Source organism: Leucoraja erinacea, chromosome 5, assembly GCF_028641065.1.
Source record: "Leucoraja erinacea ecotype New England chromosome 5, Leri_hhj_1, whole genome shotgun sequence".
NCBI classification, from domain to species: Eukaryota; Metazoa; Chordata; class Chondrichthyes; order Rajiformes; family Rajidae; genus Leucoraja; species Leucoraja erinaceus.
The window spans coordinates 35,809,197-35,827,106 of NC_073381.1; the positions used below are offsets into that span (position 1 = coordinate 35,809,197).

At 42.3% G+C, this 17,910-nt stretch overlaps 1 pseudogene; it reads right to left on the minus strand.

Annotated features, from left to right (window-relative positions):
* Positions 1 to 273: 273 nt before the first annotated feature.
* On the minus strand, positions 274 to 381 carry LOC129697722 (U2 spliceosomal RNA; annotated as a pseudogene).
* Positions 382 to 17,910: the final 17,529 nt, after the last annotated feature.

Consider the following 17,910-nt stretch of genomic DNA (forward strand, 5'->3'; position numbering starts at 1 on the left):
CCTTCCTTCCGTGAAGTGGATATGGCCGGTGTGGAGGATAACTGGCACAGCTGCTTCCATCTATTCCTTTAACCTGACTTCAACGCTCTCAGCACTCCTGGCTGCTCCTTTATCTTAGACCCCTGGGACCCACCCCCGTACTGACGGTACTGGTCCCTTATGGTCGTTGCAGCCGGTCAACCCCACTCTAATGCCCTCAATTCTGGGCACTCCTACTTATATGGTCCTTAGATAAGGGACATACAAGACATTAAAACTGATGATAACAGCTACTATAGTTTTTATATATAATATATAGTCCCTAGATAAGGGGTGTATCAGATATTAAACTGATAAGAACAGATACTACACTTGATCTTAGCCAAAAAGCCGAGAAGCGATTATTGTAACTAAAACCCCGCTGGGACCGATCCTGGTACTCACATACTGGTCCCTTGTAGTAGATTGCAGCCAGTCAACTGCAAAGTCCTTTGCTGCCGAGAAATGAACTTTCTCACCATGCTGGAGCGAAGTTGGGCACAGGTGTTTTTCCCCCTCCGGGAATCGATGTGCCCATGCTGCTCCTGCCGTTGCCAGCTCCTCACGAAGTGCCAGCTGCCACTGCTGCTGTCTGTGCTACTGCAACTGCCGGCTGCCACTGCTGCTGCCGCTGCCGCTGCTGCTGCTGCTGCTACTGCCGCTCCTCCGCGGTTCTCCCGCCGGCCTTCTGCACCTTACATGGACCTGGTCCATGTCTGCACCTAGAAAGGTAAGTTGAAGGAAACGCAGGGTCTCTTACCTGCTGTTCCCGACTTTCCTTCTCCCGCCGGTGACCGTCGTTCCCTGTGTCGGGTTCGAGCCGCTTGGACCGACCCCGGTGTTCACGGGCCTGGTCCTTCGCGGCAGTTCCGCAGCCGGTAACCCCGGCTGTTCCTATAGATCCCCTGGACCCTGGTGCTTACCTTGTGAACAAGGTTTTCAGCCCGAACGTCCCGTTCCGACTCCATAAGTGCCGCTGCACTCGCTGAGCGTTTCGAGCCCCGGTACCGCTGGTCCGAGCTGTCTGTCCCGCAGCCTCTGTGCTGGCTGCTAGCGACTGGTCCCAAGCCAGTCTCGTTTGAGACTGGCATAGGGACCTTTTTTACTTTGCTTCCCGCCCGGCCGAGAGGTGAATTTTGCCGGTGCGGGAGCAAAGTCGGGCTCAGGTTGTTCCCCTCCAGGGAAACTCGTGCTGTTGCTGCTGCTGGCTGCTCGCCCTCCACGGGTCTCCCCACCAGCTTTCCGCAGCCTCCTAAAAGTAAGTAGTAAAAAGGAACGCAGAGTCGCTTACCTGCTGTTCCCGACTTTCAAATCTCCCGCTTGGGGAACGCCGTTCCCCCTGTGTGACTCGTTGCAATGCGTGTAGCGATATGACACGCATGCGTGGAAGCGGGCTTCTTCACGTAGTCACTCACGTGACTCCGAAGTAAAATTTAATAGTAATCTCTCTTGAGAAATGGTTCCAGAAGACACTGCAATATTATGAGTTTTCCCTGAGACAAATTACTTAAGAATTGATAATGTTTGTCATCTCACTTATTTTAGCATTTAAAGATCTGTAAATGTAGGTAGAATTTTAAAGTTTATTCTTTCTTCTTAGCAACAATCATATATCAGAATAATCCGATAGGTCTTTAATTCTTCAGGAACTAAAACACACTCCACAATCCTTCCAGTCATAAATCTGTCTGCAGAATTTGTGTCATAGCGCACCAAATGACCAATGTAGTGCGTGGTTAACTACAGAATTGTTATCACTGAATTTTAAGTTAGCAGCTGGATATCATTAGTATCTTTCTGCAGAAATCTTACGGCAAGTCTGGCAAGAGTTTGGTGATTATATTTATTTTATACACAATTCAGCATAAGGAACATTTAGGAAAGACATTCATGTAGCATTTTAGAAAATGTCTGATTCCTGGATTGGATTACAAATGTAACCGTCTCTTCCCTCAAATATTCATCGTACAGGCAGATGAGATCAGTCTTGGCATCATGTTCAGCATGAACATTGTGGGCCGAAGGGGCGTTCCTGCTATGTATTCTTTGCCCAGAGAGAAAAAAAAAAAATACATTGGTATTTCAACATTCATAGATTAAAAAAAATATTTTACAATCAATGGCATGCTTCTGAAATGTACTCATGTTTGGAAGCACGGCAGTAATTGCATAGAGCAAGGTCCCATAAATTGCAATGAAAAAAAATGAGGTAAACATTGTCTAGAACAGTGGTTCTCAAATGGGGGTACGCGTACCCCTGGGGGTACGTGAAGGCACTCCAGGGGGAACGTGAGATTTTAAAATATAGGCCTGCATATACAGGGCCGGCCTTAGGATGTGCGGGGCCCAATTGGGAACAATTTTGGTGGGCCCCCGGTTCCCAGCCAAGGTGTGTCAGCCCAGTTATTTAGTATATATTATGAAATTGTACACTAGGTGCTATGGATTATACACTGTGTGAATCTCTCCTGCTCCCTCCCGTTTGACTGTCAGTAGCAAAGATCCTAGAGGAGTGTTTTGCACATTTATGGAGTTTTAAATGGTTCATTTTATAGTTTTAAATGGTTATATGGTCACTGTTTTCACGACATTAGTTTGAATCACTACATTTTAGTGATGAGAAATATTTGCAATAAATTTAGTCATGGATTATTAACATTTAAAATGTTCGAAATAGTTTTTTTTCAAATGTTTGAATTTTGTATGTGTTTATCAGTTCCAAAGTTTAATAAATTAGACACTGATGGCACAGTGCTCTGTTTTAAGTCTTTTTTTTTTCAACCAAAAATGCTTTGCGCTGGTTAGGGGGTACTTGGCTGAAAAAATATTTCACAGGGAGTACATCACTGAAAAAAGGTTGAGAACCACTGGTCTAGAATACAAAACTCCAATTTCCTTCCCCAGATAAGAGCTATGATTTTTGTTACATGCAACTAACAAGCTTCAATGTAACATGTACCCAAAGAGATAGAATGTTCCTCAATATTAAATCATAAGATCATAAATTAACCCCTTGTGTCTCAGAATGTGTTTGAATACACAACATTCTGACACAAATGCAAATATATTGCCAAGGCTGAAAACACATTGTAGGGTGTGCATTTTATTTTAGGAATAGAGGTTGAAAGGATCTATGATTTGAAACTGAAGAATTTTGAGCAGCTGGATGCTTCCTCATTCACTTTCAGTTAGTTACTAGCTGTTATACATAGCTTCACTTGCACCATTATGCTGGCAATCATGATGTTTGCATTTATTTCCATGTAGTCAGGGTTTTGTAAACATTCCTTGTAAATTAAATAAAATCTAACCAAAATATATATTTACTCCATGATTAATAATTTTGGAGGGCTAAAATTCTATCATTTAACTCAAGTTACCCGTAAAAATACACAGAAAATAAAAAATTTACACAGAAATTACATTTAATATAGTTCTCCTTCAGTAGGTCAAAAATTTCAATGTTGAACTAATTCAGAATTTACTACATATTTCAGATACATTTCTTGCTTTTGTATCGTATAAAAATGTATAGATTAAGTATCTTGAAATCAGGGAAAAGATTGAAATTTGAGATCAATGCCTATAGCCTTTAATGATTGTCTTTTTACCTTTTTTAATGCAAAATAAATTAAAGTTGATAAGTTGCTAAAATTGAAAAAGTAGATCGGATGTGATTGGTATCCAAGGGATAAAGACAAAAAGCAAAACCAGTCTTGTGGTCTCAATTATCTGTGATAGTAATGTTCTGAATGATATTGGTGGATTCAAAATCCTGAAGTTCCATCTTTTAGTTCAAGACTATGTGGTTGCACCTCAAATGGTGAAGGAGAGTTTAAAAATTAAACAGGAAAAAATGTATAGCCTCATCCATGTCTGCAACACTCTCAATAGATTTATATTAGAAACATAGAATCATAGAAAATAGTGCAGGAGGAGGCCATTCGGCCCTTCGAGCCGGCACCGCCATTCATTGTGATCATGGCTGATCGTCCCCAATCAATAACCCGTGCCTGCCTTCACCCCACATCCCTTGATTCCACTAGCCCCTAGAGCTCTATCTAACTCTCTCTTAAATCCACCCAGTGACTTGGCCTCCACTGACATCTGTGGCAGGGAATTCCACAAATTCACAACTCTCTGGGTGATGGCATTAGGTCCTTATTTATAGCTTGTATTGTGTCATGTTTTTGTTGCTCTTTCATGCCACCAATGATAATTCAATGAAGTCGAGTGACATTTGGGAAAACAGCATGCATCGGATTACAAAGTGATATACAATTTGACCCAAGTTTTCCATCTAAATCATTCCTCCTGATTCTTCGTGTTTCATTTCCTCATTTCTTAATTTGAGTAATTTCGAAACGAATGCTCTCGTGAATGGATCGCATATAATATCTGCCCACATATTGGCTTCAGTACTATAATTTTGTTCGGCACGGACTTGAAGGGCCGAGATGGCCTGTTTTCAGTGCTGTCATTTTTATATGGTTATATGGTTATAATTTAACCTTTTTCAAAACAAAGATGCTTTAATACAGCAATCAATTGAGTACCTTGAGAAATTACTGGAAGTGTTTGACGAAAATCTGCAGCAGTATTAAAGTAACACCACCATTAATTTATTGTGTTCAAGATCTTGGTGGGAAAGAGATTGAACTTTTTTTCACCTTCCATCACAGTGAGGAATGGGGAGGAGTCGCTGTGGTGGATGTGTATGTTAAAATGTATTAACCAATGTTACATGTTGGAGTCCCCACGGTTCTGAACTTTAACGCGAGTTTAAAAGCCGAATGTGCAGTACTCCCTTTTGTCAAGAGAGTTGAAGCACTGCTTGATGATGCCACAATCAAGACAATCAAGCTTTATCTAATTTTACCCAGAAGTAGATTAATAAGGAAGGTTTTTCATATTCCAGCAGATAAATTAAAAAATGATTTATTGGTCACTCGTAAGACATTTAGAACATAGAACAGTACAGAATACGAATAGACCCTTTAGCCCAGAATGACTGCGCCAAACATGATGCCAAGTTAAACTAATCTCTTTTGTCTACACTTGACAAAATCAAGTGTAGACAAATATCCTCCCATCTCTCCATACCCACATGCCTATCCAAAAGCCTCTTAAATGCTGCCAACGGCATAACCTAGGAGTGTCCTTAGGATGGAAATATCCTAGGAAATATCCGAGGAGAATGTCTACCCTTATCTGTGCCTCTCATAATTTTAAATATCTCTATGAGGCTCCCATTAATCTGACATTCCAGAGAAAGCAATCCAAGTTTGTCCAACCTCTCCTTATAGCCAAAACCCACTAAACCAGGCAGCATCCTGGTAATCCTCTTCTGTACTCTTTCCAAATATTATGTGACTTTTTGATTCTTCAGCGTAATGCCACAGCTAATGAAAGGAAGTGTACCATATGCCTTCTTTATCACTCTATCCACCTGTGTTGCCTTTTGCAGGAAGCTATGGACTTGGAACCCAAGATCCCTCTGTATATTATTGCTGTTAATGTGCTGGACATTGATTGTATACCTTGTCCTCCCAAAATTGACCTCCCAAAGTATAACATCTCACATTTGCTCAGATTACACCACACCTGCCATTTATTTGGTAAACCTGGTTCTTTGGATACATTTGTCCAACTGGTTTGAATTGCGGCTGGTCTCCTGCAGAAACAGTGCATACATTTTCAATTTCTCTTTGTGGTTTGGGGAGAGCAAAAGTACTTAGTCAGGTCCAACCAAATATATAGTACCTCAAAAATAGATCTGAAAACAATATCATAAATTTTTGATGGAAAAAATTAAAATTAGCCCCACTTTGGGGTGTTAGAAAAAAAAAAAGTGTAGTGCACATCCTTATGCCAAATCTAACTTCCATGCAAATGTTCAGATTTCTAGTTTGTTTTGTTACTGACCTATGCCCGGAATATTTGGGCATTGTATTTAGATTAGGTATTTAGAAACACCGTTTGGTTTTCGTTTCCATCGAGAATAAACAATTTGTCAAACAGCAAAATGAAAAGGCTTAAACAAAAGTTCTTTGCAAAATAAATCAGCATTTAAAATGAAAACCTCTTTATTTTATATTAACATTGTATTCTTGTGGTCTGTCCATGAATTCCAGAGTAAAGAACTATAATGCTTATGGGTCATTCATCTATTTTCTTTTATCCGGGTGTTTGGAAAAGTATTCATTTTCTCAATTCCCAACAACATTGAGTTGCTTAAAGAATTTCTCCATTCAAACTATATCGAAATGTGAGCCACAATCCAGGACTTTAGTTGTGGACAAATATAGTCAGCATTTATAGTTCATTTATTTATATCCTTTGTTTTATTAAACTTATGAATAAATTAAACTAGAAAGAACACTGGATGAGACAAGTACATCCCCAAGCTTACAATGTGAACCTACAAAATTATTAATGAATGAAAATGCACAAGAGATAATTACCCCGACTGGAATATTCAAATTCACTGGAGGAACTGAACTCCTCATCAAAAACCATTAGAACTGTAGACAATTGGCAGCCACAGGCTAATAATTCTTAAACACCACATCAATGGAAATGACGTGGCAGATTCTGCAACAGAGCAGATCATATTCCTTACATTCTCTAATTCATTTATTTTCGAGATGTGATTTTGAACTCCACGACATCTCGAATGTCCTCATTTTTCAGGAAACATTGCTTCTCCGCACCATCTTTGTCCCAGCCCTCACCCATATCTCCTCTATATCTTACACTCTACTCTCAATGTAGTCACAGAGCAAATGGTCCATGCAGAAAGCAGAAAGGGGAGGGGAGAGAAAGTAAGTAATTAATTTACTAGCCAAGTATGTAAAAACATACAAGTAATTTGATTTGCCATGCAGTCATACCAAAATAGGAACAAGACACACAACTACATACAAAATTACATAAACATCCACCACAGTGCACTGTGATGGAGGGCAACAGCGTATTATCTTCTTTCCTCCTTTTCATCCGCGTTCGGGGCACTCGAACCATCCGCAGTTAGGGGGATCAAAGCTCCCACAGCCGGTGATTGAAGCTCCTGCGATCGGGGCAGTCGAAGCTCCTGAGGTTGGAGTTCCCGACGTTGATCCCTAACCAAGGGACTGCGAGCTCCACAATGTTAAGTCCACAGGTTCCTGCGGTTGGAGCTCCCGAAGTTAATTCCTGACAAAGTGATAATCTTGGGGTATCTAAATCTTTATTTTATTAGTTATGACATCGGATTGAAGCTACAAACCAAAATCTCGTTGCACTTATGTGCAATGACAATAAAATATATTATTATTATTATTATTATTATTAAGTGATCGCAAGCTCCACGATGTTAGGCCGCAGTGCGGACGGAGATACGATATAGAAAAAGTCGCATCTCTGTCGAGGAAAGAGATTAAAAAGTTTCTCCCACCCCCCACATAATACAAAACTAAAGATAAAGACATAAAACTAAAACATACATTTAACAACAGACTAAAAACAAAAGAAAAAAGGAAGAGACAGACTGTTGGCGAGACTACCATCGTATGGCGCCACCCAGTGGAATTATCAAAGAATGATGGGTGTTGAATCACATCGCAGCTGTCAGAACTCTACCCCTTCCCTCTCTCTACTGTTTCAATTCCACTTGTCACTATCCCAGCCCCCCCCCCCCCCCCCCCACCCCCCTCCACCCAGTGAGAATAAGGGTAGAGTTCTCTTAGTCTTTACCTTTCACCCCACCGATCCAGCACATCATTCTTCAACATTTCTCCCAACTACAACGAGATTCTAGCAACAGTCACATCTTCTCCTGCCCACGCCTTTCTGCTTTGCACAGGGACCACTCCCTCTACAAGCCCCTGGCTTTCCCCTCCTTCAGCAGCTCTCTATTTTTGCACCAGATTCTAGTATCAAGTTTCTAATGCCTCCAGATTCTGTAACCTGCCACCCTTTTGTATATGTGTAAGAAGGAACTGCAAATGTTGATTTAAACCGAAGATAGACTCAAAAAGCTGGAGCGGGACAGGCAGCATCTCTGGAGAGAAGGAATGAGTGACGTTTCGGGTCGAGTTCGGGTCTGAAGGGTCGAGACCCGAAACGTCACCCATTCATTCTCTCCAGAGATGCTGCCTGTCCCACTGAGTTACTCCAGCTTTTTGTGTCTATCTACCCTTTTGTATATGTGCCTTTTTACAATACTGCACACAAAAATGTGACAAAGGGAGTCAAATTTCAAATTCCTTCAAAAAAGTTGACAAGCACTTTCAAGCACATAGTATCAACAAAAAATATAAGAAAAGGTAGCATATTGATGGCGTTTCCAAAAATGGCATCAGAATACACAAATACATTTTGTGTAACAGTTTTCGCGTGGTGTCCACCAGTGACCTGGCTGGCACAGTAAGTGCATGTATTTCTTATTCTTTTCCATGTTTATGAATACCACATGGAACAATAAAATTGCAAACATTGTTTCCACTTCATTCACCTGATCATGTAGTAGAATATTGCATCCATCTGAGTGGACATCGCAATGCGCGTTACACATCATACACACAAAAGTATGTTGCAATGGGAACTCAAAGGTTTGGTGTTCCAGAAAAACAACGTTACATTATTAGTGAAAACCAAACATTTTCACCAATGTGATCTAAACGGTATATCACCTTATGGATTTGAGCTATATCGATGGCCGATGATTCATCAGAAGGTTTGATTTGGGATGATTTTTTAGTACGTAAAATGTCTCCGTAACGGTCGTTGTGGAGCTTCCGGAAGCTGACACGAAGGAATGAAGTTAGCGATTTGGTCCGTACGAAAGGTAAACAAGGGACAGCGTGTTGCCAAATTGAAGATTGGCTCAGTTTCTTAGTTTTGATGACCAATTTATGTCCAACATTTTTTTTTAATTGATTTTAAAAAGTCTGAAAATATATCATAAACGGCTGTTGTGTTTTTGACACCACGATGTTTTTGATATATTAAATTGGAAAATAAGAAAAAAATAATTAACTCTCCCAAAAATCGTTACTACCATAGGATACCTAGTTGGGTTTTTGAAAAGCATTAGAAGTTTGGAGCCTCCGTGGTTTAACTTACAGAGGTACTGTCCCCGATAATGGTCATTGTGACAATGGACACCTAGCACAACGACCGTTACAGGATCTTTGCTAGGCGGAAAACCAGACATGTTACTGTATTTTTCTCCTGGTGTTGAAGAAGATATTTCCCTAGATCATTATCAAAACGTATAAGGGGCCATATGAAGTTTATTTATGAATTAAATATTCCGTTTTTAGTTTTTTATGTCACATTTTTGGTGTCCAAAATGATAGTAAAACGGTGAAAATTTGTCTGCTATGAAAAACGCTTTTGACTTTCGGTCTTGAAGTTATCTAAATTATATTTGTTATTTGAAAGGTTTCACATGATGGGTAGATTTTTTTGTTAATTGTGTAAAAACTGAATAATAATCTTGTTCCTCAAAATCTCTCCGGTATTGTAAAAATACTCATATCTTCCACAATGCCTCAATATGTCTTAAGTGTGAAGGCCTTATCATTAATGCTTTGAATATAATGCAATTTGTTTGTTTGCCAGTGATTTTATCAATGCAATCTACAACCACATTGTCTTTCCCCAACCAACTTGTGCACTCTCTATTATTCTCTCTAGATCTAGACAATAAGAAAAACCTTTAGATTTTCATCCATAGGTTCGGTAATTGCAGTGAACTCAGTGGAGAAGGCGGCAAGAGGTTCCTTGCTTATTATTATCATTTAAATCAAAGGTAACAAAGACGATTGAAGAAAGTAGGGCGGTGGATGTTGTATACATAGATCTTTGTAAGGCTCTTGATAAGGTACCTCATGGTAGGCTGAACCAGAAGATTAAAATGTAGGGGATTCATAATGACTTGGTCGTATGGATTCAGAGCTGGCTTATTCATAGAAGACATAGGTTGTTGTGTAATGTAGATATTCTGGCTGGAATAACATGGAGTTCTGCAGGAATCTGTGCTGGGACATCTGCTGTTGGGAATATATATTAATGGCTTCAGGGGCAGAAATCCTGGGGGGGGGGGGGGGGGACCCCTCCATGTTTTCAGAGGTGGGGACGATCTCCCCCCACGTTTTGTGAAACATGTATTTTGCAATCAGTTCCCATCCGACCGCGCGCTGCGGAGTCGCGGCCGCATGCATGGTCAGCTAGCTCAGACTCTGAAAAGAATTAGACCACTATGCTGCCCACTTACATTTGCCTTCCTTACAATCTTCATAGACTCCACTTGTTCAATGGCCCCATTCAGTGTTACAACCTTTATATGATTCTACGAGTGTGCCGGAAGGAACTGCAGATGCTGGTATATACCAAAGAGAGACACAAAGTGCTACAGTAACTCAGATGGTGAGACAGCTTCTCTGGAGTTAAAGGATGGGTGATGTTTCGGGTCAGGACCCTTGTTTGAACAGGAGGAAACCTAGATGTTCAGAGGGAGAATGGGCAAACTCCACACAGATGGCACCCAAAGTCAGGATTGAACACGGGTCTCTGGCGATGTGAGGCAGTAGCTCTAGTGGTTGAAGTCTGAAGAAGGGTCCCGACCAGAAACTTCACCCATGATTTTTCTCCATATGATCCCATGACACTGGTGGCAAACTAACTTTCCAGAACCGGAATGGTACGCATATAATAATGTAGCAATTCACGCTTTATAAAAGCTGTTCTCGATTGTTAGTAATCACATTCAATTTAACAGGTAATTTCTTTCAGCGATCCACAAGACAACACACCTGTTCACAACTAAACCAGAGGACAAACAGGTGATGAGTGCTACTGAAAATTATACCAACAATGATGGTTTCTTCATTGGTTTGTTAGCTTTCTTTCATATGTGCCATTTATTATATTTGCCATTACGTTTTAACTCTTGAAATGAAATAGCCACCTGGAGTCAATCACGATCAATAGTTTGCTACATTTGAGAAGGAAATCCACCTTAGGAAAAAGCTTCAATGCTTTTATCACAAAGCACCTGCATCTCGACTAGTGGGAGCTGAAGACTTGATGGGAAATTAAAGGGCCTGTCCCACTTACGCGATATTTTTGTTGACTGTCGGCACTCGTCACTGATTACCGTCCACAGGGCCCACGGCTGAAGCTACCGAAGCCTCGCGTGTGTGTGTGTGTGCGCGCATGCATGCGCGGCCACCAAGAAATTGTGTCCTCCGGTCCCCCCCATGTTTTGATAACGATTTCCGTGCCTGAATGACTTAGACGTAAATGTAGATGGGTTGGTGAGTAAGTTTGTGTGCCTTCCACCACAGTGATGAATGCTGTGGTGGATGTTTGTGTAAAAATTTTATTGTGGTTGTGTGTTCTTTATTATTGTACCGCTGCTGACAAATTCATTTCACTTGCATTTTATGTGCAATGTGACAAATAAAAACTGATTGATTGATTGATTGAAGTTTGTTGATGGCACCAAAATTGGAGGTGTTGCAGACAGTGGGGAATGTTGTCAGAAGATACAACAGCTTGGTGTGAGGTGTTGCACTTTGGGAGGCTGAATGCAAGAAGTATACAGTTAATGGGAAGATCATTAACAGCATTGACTGTATAATCTTCCCATTAACTGTATAGTGGCAGCACAAGTTGATTCAGATCAGATTCAGATTCAGATTCAGATTCAATTTAATTGTCATTGTCAGTGTACAGTACAGAGCATCTCCCTGGAAGAGCGACATAGCAAATGATTTGAATAAATAATAATAAGTGTCCGGTGGGGGGGGGGTGGAGATTGGCAGTCACCGAGGTACGTTGTTGAGTAGAGTGACAGCCGCCGGAAAGAAGCTGTTCCTCGACCTGCTGGTTCGGCAACGGAGAGACCTGTAGCGCCTCCCGGATGGTAGGAGGGTAAACAGTCCATGGTTGGGGTGAGAGCAGTCCTTGGCGATGCTGAGCGCCCTCCGCAGACAGCGCTTGCTTTGGACAGACTCAATGGAGGGGAGCGTGGAACCGGTGATGCGTTGGGCAATTTTCACCACCGTCTGCAATGCCTTCCGGTCGGAGACAGAGCAGTTGCCATACCATACTGTGATACAGTTGGTAAGGATGCTCTCGATGGTGCAGCGGTAGAAGTTCACCAGGATCTGAGGAGACAGATGGACCTTCTTCAGTCTCCTCAGGAAGAAGAGACGCTGATGAGCCTTCTTGATCAGAGTAGAGGTATTGTGGGTCCAAGAGAGGTCATCGGAGATGTTGACTCCCAGGAACCTGAAGCTAGAAACACGTTCCACCTCCGTCCCGTTAATGTGGATGGGGGTGTGCGTGCCGCCTCTGGACTTCCTGAAGTCTACAATGAGCTCCTTGGTCTTCTTGGAGTTAAGGGCCAGGTTGTTGTCAGCGCACCATGCTGCTAAGTGCTGGACCTCCTCCCTGTAGGCCAGCTCATCGTTGTTGCTGATGAGGCCAATCACCATTGTATCATCTGCATACTTGATGATGGTGTTAGTACCATGTACAGGTGTGCAGTCATAGGTGAAGAGGGAGTAGAGGAGGGGGCTCAGCACACAGCCCTGTGGAAAGCCGGTGTTCAGGGTGAGGGTTGAAGAGGTGTGCTTGTCTAACCTCACAGACTGGGGTCTGTTGGTTAGAAAGTCCAGTATCCAGTTGCAGAGGGAGGGGTCGATGCCCAGGTTACCGAGTTTGGTGATCAGTTTTGATGGAATAATGGTGTTGAATGCTGAGCTGTAATCGATGAACAGCATTCTTACGTAAGTGTCTCTGTTGTCGAGGTGGGAGAGGGCGGAGTGAAGTGCCGTTGAGATGGCATCCTCCGTACTCCTGTTCTTGCGGTAGGCAAACTGATAGGGATCCAGTGTGGGGGGTAGGCAGCTTTTGAGGTGTGCCAGGACCAGCCTCTCGAAGCACTTGGTGATGATGGGGGTAAGTGCAACTGGGCGGAAGTCGTTGAGGCTTGCCGCAGTGGAGTGTTTTGGCACTGGCACGATGGAGGTGGCTTAGGAAGGCATATGGTATGCTTGCCTTTATTGCAAGGGGCACAAAATATAAGAGTCAGGAAATCATGAAGGAGCTCTACAAGAGTTTGGTTAGGCCACATTTGGAGTATTGCATGCAGTTCTAGTCGTCCAATTACAGGAAAGATGTGGCACCTAGAACTGGGTTTAGCGAAGGTGCAGACGAGGGTTATCAGAATGCTGTCTGGATTAGAGGGTTTCAGCTACAGGGAGAGGTTGGATAGATTTGGAATATTTTCTCTGGAGCGTTAGAATTTGAAGGGAGACGATAAAAATATATAAAATTATGAGAGGCATAGATAGAATAGGCTGTCAGAACCATTTTCATAGGGCAGATTTGTATAATATTAGAGAGCATAGCTATAAAGCGAGAGGGGGAATGTTTAATAGAGATGTGTGGGGAACGTTTTTTTTACAGTGGGGGAGAGTAGTGGGGGCCTGAAACGCACTACCAGGGATGGTGGTGGAGGGTGATACAACAGTGGCATTTTAGAGGTTTTTGAATTGGTACATGGAAATGCAAGGTATGCAGGGACATGGCTCATGTACTGTCAGATGAGATCAGTTTAACATGGCATCATGTTCAGCACAAACATTGTGGGCCAAAGGACCCGTTCCTGAGCTGTATTGTTAGATGTTCTATTCTCCATAAAGCATAAGATTCTGCAAAGTAGATATCATAGAAATTCAGCTCTGTGAAAGGCAAGCAACTGAGAAGATGCTCTTTGCAGTACAGATTGTTTACGGTTCAAAACCATGGAGGGTCTCAATAAGGAGAAACAGTTTCCAGCAGAACGAATATCAGTAACTGGAGAAGGCAGATTTACCGACATGTCCGAGGGATTTCTTGGCAACATGGGAGAAAAATATTTGCAAGGATTTTAATCGGCTCTGGCAAGCTATGCCTGAAAGGATGAAATTCTACTTCTGTTATAACTTTCATGGGGAATTGGACAAATTCTTCAAGGGGGCAAACAGTGCAGGGCTATGGAGGATGAGCAATTAAGTGGGACTAATTGGCTGGCGCTTTAAAATTACTGCTAGAGGCAAGGTCTCCCTACTGTGCTCTTTCTTCACATTAATTTACTGATGAGCTTTGATGTACTTGATTACTAATACTGTAGGATTTGAGCAGTTTGTTCATGCAACAAGTTATTATTTTACATTGGTAACACCAATATTCCTCAATAAGTGAATCTAAAAGCAAATGGTAGCCAGATTCTGAGAAAATTCTTTACAAAACTAAACAAATCATGGTGAGTTATAAGGGGTAAAAGGAGAAATCAGTTAAATTCCTAATCGTTCACTTCAGAGTGCCTACTCATTTTTAAAATATAGCAGGGTTTGAACTTATTTTATTTATTATTTAAAAAAAAAAATTATTTTTATTAGAAGCAATTGTACAAGAATAAAACATTCGGCATGTAAAATTAAATAGTTATTGTCTGTCACTCTCCATCTCCGCCCATCATCCTTATCCGTGTCCGGGCCGCCGGTTCTCTGCTCGCTCCTCATCTGCCGGCACCACCGGCCGCCTTGCACATGCTCACTTCCACGGCCTGCGCATCATCGGCCGTGGTTGTGCGCATGTGCCACCCTGCACGTGCGCACTGCCACGGCAACTGGTCGGCACCGGGCACCTTCTCCCTCCATTTGCATTGTGGGAGATCTGCCCGCCATTGCTGTCCGGTCGCCGCCTCACCGCGACCGCTGAAAACCAACGCAGAATCACTCCCTGGAGCTGGAGTAACTCTTGCTTCTTGGTTTACTGGTCCTCCAAAAATATTCCAATTGGAATTTAAACTGGAGTGGACCCACCACCACCAAACTTCAACTATGAAAAATAACAGCCTATCGCACTTTATCTGTTTATTTATTGTGTATATATATGTGGTCTAAGGTATATAGACACACTGAACTTTTATCTCCTGTTCTGTATTATGTTTACATAATATGTATTATGTTGTGCTGCTGCAAGCAAGAATTTCATTGTCCTATCTGGGACACATGACAATAAAACTCTCTTGACTTGGACTTAAGCAAAAAAGGCTTCTTGGGATTTAGTTTGCATTTAGTTTAAATTTAATTGTGTCTGGTTGGGTAACTATGGTAGGGTGAAGACTATTCCAAGCTTTAATTGTGCGGGGGAACTACATGGAGCAGCCAGCAACTCTGGATAGAAGAAATTGGGTGACGTTTCGGGTAGAGACCCTTCTTTAGATTTCTTCTGGTTTTAAGCGTTTTTAGTTTAATTTAACGATACAGCATGGAAACAGGCTCTTCGGCTCACTGAGTCCACGCCGAACGCCGATCACCCGTACACTAGTTCTATCCCACACATTAGCGACATAAGTCAAGAGGGTTTTATTCTCTCACGTCCCAGTTAGAACAATGAAATCCTTACTTGCAGCAGCACAACAGAATATGTAAACATTGTACTCTGTAAACAATGTTATAAACGAGAAAACAACACAATGTATATTTATATATGAATATATAACTATATAAATATACATATATATGTGTGTGTGTGTGTGTATATATAATATATATACCCACACACACACAATTTCCCTCCTAGGATTAATAAAGTTCTATTGTATAATATTGTTTGTGTAGGAAGGAACTGCAGATGCTGGTTGAAACTGAAGATAGACACAAAAAGCTGGAGTAACTCAACATGTCAGACAGGATCTCTGGACAAAAGGAAAATATTACATTTTGGGTTGAGTCTGAAAAAAGTTCCTGCACACCTTTGGAATTTGGAAGAAAACTCCAAACCCAGAAAACCCATGCGATCAATGGGAAAAGGAGCAAACTCCATACAGACAGCACCCATATTCAGGATCAATTCCGGGTCTCTAGCACTTCCAGGCAGCAACTTTATGGCCAATGTACTACCCCATAGTCTTGAACTGAATTAAAACATACAGTAGCTGTAAAGGGGGACATAGCGTCACTTAGAGATTTAAGACTGAAAATTGATAGTTTCTTTTGTTTTAGTAACCAAAGTTATCAATGTATATTTTTTTGTGTGTTGGATAACAAAATCTAGTGGCACAGCTGGTGGACTTGCTGCCTCACATGCTAGAGATCTGTGTTTGATCCTGTCCTCGGGCACTGTCTGTGTTGAATTTGCACATTCTCTCTGCAAGCGTGTGGGTTTCCTCCCACATCCCAAAGATGCATTGGCTTTGCAGGTTAACTTGTCTCTGTAAAATTGCCCCAAAAGTGTAGGGAGTGGGTGAAGAAAGTGGGATAACAGAACTTGTGTGAATGGGTAGACAAAAATGTTGGAGAAACTCAGGGGGTGAGGCAGCATCTATGGAGCTAAGGAAATAGGCGACGTTTCGGGTCGAGACCCTTCTTCAGACTACAGTGGGCCTCACTCTGGCCATGGAGGAGGCCCAGGACAGAAAGGTCGGAATCGGAATGGGAGGGGGAGTTGAAGTGCTGAGCCACCGGGATATCAGGTTGGTTATTGCGAACCAAGCGGAGGTGTTGGGCGAAGCGATTGTCAAGCCTACGCTTGGTCTCACCAATGTAGAGCAGCTGACATCTTGAGCAGCGGATGCAATAGATGAGGTTGGAAGAGGTGCAGGTGAACCTCTGCCGCACCTGGAAAGACTGCTTGGGTCCTTGGATGGAGTCAAGGGGGGGGGGGGGGGGAGGTAAAGCGACAAGTGTAGCATTTCCTGTGGTTGCAAGGGAAAGTGCCAGGAGAGGGGGTGGTTTGGGTGGGAAGGGACGAATTGACCAGGGAGTTAAGGAGGTAGCGGAAAGCCGATAGGGGAGGAGATGGGAAGATGTGGCCAGTGGTGGGATCCCGTTGGTAGACAATAAAGCTGGAGAAAATCAGCGGGTGAGGCTGCATCTAAGGAGCAAAGGAATAGGTGACGTTTCTGGTCGAGACCCTTCTTTAGACCGATGTCGGGGGAGGGAAAAAGAAAGGAAGAGACGGAGACAGGAGGCTGTGGGAGAGCTGTGAATGAGAGGGGAAGGAGGGAGAAAGTAGGGACTACCTGAAATTGGAGAAGCAGTTGTTCATACCGCTGGGGCGTTAACTACACAAGCGAAATATGAGGCGCTGTTCCTCCAGTTTGCGGTAGGCCTCACTCTGGCCATGGAGGAGGCCCAGGACAGAAAGGTCGGATTTGGAATGGGAGGGGAAGTTGAAGGGCTGAGCCACTGGGAGATCAGGTTGGTTATTGCGAACTGAGTGGACCTGTTGTGCGAAGCGATCGCCAAGCCTGCGCTTGGACTCTCCGAGGTTGATCATACGCTGAATAATCCACATTTTTGTTTAAAAGTGGAAAGAAATAAGAGAAATTGCATTCATTGCAATGTGTAATAATAGTTGAGATACTGTATATACTGTATGTCATTGTGGTATATATCATGTCTTGATTGGTGAATATATTTAGTTTGTGACTTGATTTGAAGCAGAAATAATATGTGAATGCTTCATTGAGCATAATTCCGACGTAACTATGCACTTCGTCCGAGCACATTATTGCACGTGTCATGCAAGCCGTCTTAAATGACCATCTAAAGTGTCATTTGGCAACTTACAAATATGCCTCGGTTGCCCTGCTGGAAACAAAGAAAAAAAGGTAAGTGAGAGCCCTGTATCATGTCCTGTAATTCTTTCCACCTGTTACAGACAAAGCAAGGAGGCAGGTGTTCTATATTCTCCAGAACTTGTAGAGTGCTTATTAAATGACTGTTTAAGGAACATTTTAAGATCTCTGAAAAGGTAACCACTCAAAGGTTGTTGAGAAAAAAGGTAACTTTGATCTCTATTATTATCGGTTAAGTTTATGCAAGAACATCTACCTTTCATAAA